General features: G+C 42.3%; 1 pseudogene; it reads right to left on the bottom strand.

Annotated features, from left to right (window-relative positions):
* Positions 1-679: 679 nt before the first annotated feature.
* On the bottom strand, positions 680-5,452 carry LOC114622643 (annotated as a pseudogene).
* Between the last annotated feature and the right edge of the window lie 221 nt (positions 5,453-5,673).

Here is a 5,673-nt window from a genome sequence, read left to right as displayed (position 1 = left end):
TACACTTATGTATATGTACCTGAGACTTGGAATGCAGTGTAATATTTAACTTAATCATCATGGTGAACAAATAAAAGTAGCTTGATATTTACTAGAATAGATTATTTTAAAGGTTTATAACTATTTAATCTTAAAATACAGCTGTGTCAAAATAGCACAACAATGAATACAACTATTCAATAGTTGCAATTTCTAAAAAAGACTGAAGGTAACACACACACACACACACACACACACAAACACACACACAAAAGCTCTAGGCAAACATTTGCCCTGATTTTACAAATAAAGACACAGACGGTTAGCCTAATATCCTGTCCAAGTCAAGATATTTAGTAGTCAAGATATTTGTAATTTCAACTCAGGCCAGACAGATTCAAGTGAAAAACAGCAAATTAGTATGTATTATATAGTTTAGACCTAAGAAAGACAAGTTTTGTTTCACATATATTAAATTTTGTTGGTGAGATGCATTTTTTTCTTATTTAGTCTTTATTCATAATCATAAACTTAACTTTGCAATCCAGCTAGACTTGAAGAGGAATGAAAAAAATATGGAATCCAAAGACTTCAGTGAGAGCAGAGATTACAGGGTATTGCGAGCAGATGGGTTGGGAGCTCTCTCCTGAGCTACAGAAGGAATGGTTTGATGGGTAAAACGCCCGCAAGTCAAAAGAAATTAGAGTTGTCCACAGTCAGAAATGGTGATCTTCTTGCTGGCCTTGCCATTTCTGGACCCAAAACACTCCATGGCTTCCACACTGTTCATGCCTTCTTTCACCTTCCCAAAGACCACACGCTTGCCGTCGAGCCATTCAGTCTTGGCAGTGTAGATAAAAAAACTGGGAACCATTTGTGTTTGGTCCAGCATTTGCCATGGACAAGATGCCAGGACCTGTATGCTTCAGGATGAAGTTCTCATCCTCAAATTTCTCTCTGTAGACGGACCTGCCACCAGTGCCATTATGGCATGTAAAGTCACCACCCTGGCACATGAATCCTGGAATAATTCTGTGAAAGGAGGAACCCTTATAGCCAAAGCCTTTCTCTCCAGTGCTCAGAGCATGAAAGTTTTCTGCTGTCTTTGGAGCTTTGTCTGCAAACAGCTCGAAGCAGACGCAGCCCAAGGGCTCGTCATCGGCCGTGATGTCAAAGTACACGGTGGGGTTGACCACGGCTGCAGCAAGCTGCGAAAAGCGATAGTGGTGTCTGCAAAGCCGAGATGTATTTTAAATGAAGTCCTTGACATGCCTTGGAAACTCTAAAGTAGACTACAGCCCTCCACAAGTCCATTAATTATATAATTAATTACGAGCTAAAAGTTCTGGAAGCCTGGAATTAGAAACCTTGTAGAAACCATTTAGCTCCCCTCTGCCAGCTCATGGTTGTTATGAGTATGTAGAAAATGATTATTAATATCCTGTATCTATTAACCAATCTGGAAAAATATGGCAGCAGTTATTCCTTAACCAACCAATTCCTCAAATAATCTCAGAGACCTTCAAAGCTTTGGCTTAGCTGGGCTGATTTTCAATCAGTTCATCTAAGTTAATCAACTACCTGGTCCCAACATACCATGTGTCTAGCTATGCCTTCAGGCCCACGGTCACATCTGTCTCCTGGCAAAAAGGACTTCCTCTTCTTTCGTTCTTCCCTTAGTTCCTTTCTCCCTCCCAGGAAGTCCTTCTCTCTCTACTGTTTAATAATAATAATAATATAATATAATATAATATAATATAATATAATATAATATAATAATAAAAGGCTTTGGCCTTTTATTGACCAGTTAATTTGGAGAGCAAGGTTTACACAACAAAAGCTGGGGCACATAAGAATTTGCTAGACTTGGGGCAACCAGATCTAGGGTACAGAATTTATCATTTGAATACATACCATCACCAGACCAACCCCAACACAAGTAGCTTCAATATTGAAGGGAAAGCTCAATTGTCTATACGAGCTTGAAAGCTCTGCAGAATGTATATGAAATTAAATCTGAATAAAGGGCCAGAAAGACAAGACAGGAGCTGGGGAGTAGAGAGGAGCAGAAGCAAGGCAGGGCAACGAGGCTGCTGTGAGCCAACAAGGCTGCTGTGGCCCAAATTAACTTTAAGTCAGGCAACAGTTTAACCAACGTGCCTTCTGGGCTAACACTGTTCAAATGGGAATTTGTGTGTGTGTGTGAAAGTTTGACTTCTCCTGATTTCTGGGAAACATCTGACTGCCAGAACCTAGACATATCAGTTAGAGCACCCATGAACTCCTCAAGCATCAGCTGAGGTGGCAGACACTGGAAGCCCTTCCTAGGTCTGATACTGAACCTGATCTCTACTTTAATGGTTCTGTGTGTTGTTTATAGCTCCTTGGGCCAGAATAGGCACCTCACACTACATTGACCTATTCGGAAGTCCCAGCTACCTGTAATCATGGTGACTATGTAGGCCCACCAAAATACTTTCCTCAGCAACATTAGTGTGAAATATAGAAAAATGCCCAATTCATAGCATGGTGAGATTAAAATAAGAAAAGAACAGTAAAATATACATGACAAAGAGGAAGAATGAAAGAGCCAAATTACGAATAGACAGAAATTTTCTGGTAAACAAACTGTTCAACATTGTACAAAGTGACAGTAGCTTAGAAAAAGTGAAGCCAGAGAGGCCCCACCAAGAATAAGCCATCAAGGGTTTATTAAAACCTGTTTGCCCAGAACAGCCTTCAATCCCGAGTGGCTCTCCTTTCCAGAATGCCCTGCTAATAGTGGCTTCAGCACGGCCCCCTTTGCTTTTGTGTGATTAGCTCTTCTTCCTAGGAGGCCCATCTCCTTTCTAGCCACACAGATAATTTGATAATACAGCTCCATTATTTGAGACTGTCTAATGTCTCTGAACCAAGTCCCCTAAATGTATCCACTGTGCCTCTAGATAGCTTCCTCTTTTCCAATTTGCAATCACAAAATACAACAGAACCTTATGCCCTGTGAGGATGGAGAGTGTAGAGATGGGAGGGGGGTGTGATGGAAAGGAATACAAATGATGCATCTGGGTGTTTCTATTTGCAGACCAGTGAATGCTGCAGATCTGTGGGATTCTTTTGTGTCCTCTACTCATTAGCAGACTCTAATTTCCCAGCTGATGAGCCTCTTAACATCAGTTTTAGTTACCCTAGAGAAAGCTGCTAAGATTTTAAATGGTTTGGTTTTGTTGTTGTCGTTGTTTTGTTTGTTGTTTGTTTGTTTGTTTGTTTCAGGGATGTGTCCCTAGATTAGTGAAGTGGGAATTTCTAGTTTCTTTGGAAACTCAGTTGTGTCGAATGACTGTAAGAGATGTTTTGCTGATGCAGACACATGAGAGGACATGATATATTTTGCTGGAGGGGACGCTTGAGAGGGAGTATGATGCTTGGAAAGGGTATAAATGGAGCCCTGTGACCAGGGAGAGGTAGCTCTTGCATTGCGACATTGTGCAGTGCCTGAGTGGGCATCACTGGGCTTCACTGAGATTTAGCTCATGGAGAGAAACATGCCAAAGAAGTTCTTGTAGTATTCTGGTTGATTCTTGCTGCTTCCATTGACTGCCAATTCAGAAGGCCCTTCCAGTTTCTGCTGGATTAAGCCACTGCTGCTGATTCGTGTTTGGTGTTTCTTATTGGACTGGACTGCTGGTATTGGACAATGAAAAGTGGTATCGCCCCAAAGAACTACTTCTAAACAGGTTCACAACCCCCTTTTCCTATAAACTTTCTTTTTCCCCTACCTGTGGTCAGTGGACTAGAAGGGAGGTAGAAGCATTCAAGAACCCTAAATAAAGTAAACTTAGAAAAGTCTAAGCCTACAGATTAGAGTTCTGATAATTAAGGATGCATAAAGGATCTCTTTCAGCTCTGGAGATTTTCTTAGTGTTCCGACTTACATAAATCACTGATAGCCTTATCAATATATTTTCACTGTCATCACATATGATATTCTTCACAAATTAGGGGGTGCGTGGCGCGGCCCCTACAACGTGGAATGCTTCTCGAAGGGCACAGACAGCAGCCGTGCAGCTGCCTCGTCCAGGAACCAGCAGAGGGCGCCCGTGCGTGGCTGCACCATGCATTTATTCTTCCCAGATCAGCAGTAAACTGACTAACAGTTCTACGTTTTTATGCAATAAAATAAGTATTTCCAGGCTGGGGAGAAGGTTCAGCAGTTCAGAGCACTTGCTGCCCTTGCATGTGGTTCTAACCACCCACCCACATAACCATTTAAAACAGCCTGTAACTGTAAGTCCAGGGGAACCAACATCCTCTTGTGGTTTCTATGAGCACCTGCACTTAGATACACACACACACACACACACACACACACACACAGAGGGGTGGGGGAAAAGGGAGGTAGGGAGAGGGGGAGGGGGAGGGGAAGGGGAGGGGAAGGGGGAGGGGGAGAGGGGGAGGGGGAGAGGGAGAGGGAGAGAGAACACTAAATTAAGTCTTGAAAGAATCAAAAATAAATAAAATAACCCACGAAGTCAACCACGCTGCCAGCCATCCTTGGCAGCAGCATGCCCTCCCTGCCTGGCCATCACATCGTTAGCCCCATCTCTCGCCACTTCACAGTCTCTGTTACTCCGTCTTTCCCAACTGGCCATGGATGGTTTGTTCATTGATCTGACCTTGTTAAGGGAAAACTGGCTCCATTTACTTTTTAAACAATGTTAAACAATGTAAGACTTTGATGACGTCTCTACTAGAAGTCAACTTGGTTTTTTGACTTGTTCTTCCTCAACAATAGTATGAATTATATATTGTAAATTATTTCCATTGTTCCAAGAATTCGTCGACTATAAAACGTTTCACAGTACATTGACTGTCTGATCGTAAACCCAAAACATGTACCTTTCCCATTATCATAAAAATAAATGCAAAATTACTGTTTGTTGAAACCACTTGCTTGTTTATCATTAAAAAATCACCGTTCTGTTTCTGGTCTGGGCAGCTTTCCTTCTCCTACTGCTAAGGAGAGTGTTAAGTCTGTCCTAGCCATAAAAATAAATTTTTTACTTTGTTAACATCTCTATATTCTCTTCTGTTTTTCAATATCATAAAAGCATTGCAAACAGTGTGTCACATGCTTTTTGGATCTTTTGTTTGTTTGTTTGATTGTTTTGTTTTGTTTTCTGGGTTTTGGTTTGGTTTGGTTGGTTTGTTTTTTGGGTTTTTTTTTTCTTCCAAACAGCTTTACATGCAAATATTCTTTGCAATGAGACATTGATCTGGTTCAAGGTTTCTGGTTTCTGAAGTATCATAAATACTTGACCATCACTCACCTCATGACATTTCCCAGAATCAGGGTGATCTTGAGGCAAGGCAGGGCATTCAGGGGCAGGATCTTCAAGAGCTTCAGGCTGCTACACACCTTCCAACCTTCCTCAGTCCCAGCACCGCAGAGGAAAATGGAACCACTGTCCACCATGCTTGCTTGCAGCCTGTAGGCCCTAAGTTCCCCTCATCCCAGCAGAGCAAGCAGCAGGGGTTACAGCTGTGACAGTTCCATGCTGTGAGCCTTCCAAAGGGCAGAAGGTGAGCCTTACTCCAGAAGGAAGAGTTTCCACAGGAGCTCCAGGCTGCCACACACCTCTCTGTCTTTGGTGCAGCAACCCAGGGGCTCACAAGGCATTGTGCTTGCAGCCTGTG

The sequence above is a fragment of the Grammomys surdaster genome, unplaced genomic scaffold (genome assembly GCF_004785775.1).
Source record: "Grammomys surdaster isolate TR1022 unplaced genomic scaffold, NIH_TR_1.0 190, whole genome shotgun sequence".
Taxonomy (NCBI): Eukaryota; Metazoa; Chordata; class Mammalia; order Rodentia; family Muridae; genus Grammomys; species Grammomys surdaster.
Note: the sequence above shows the minus strand (reverse complement) of the source record. Positions and strands in the feature narration are given on the sequence as shown.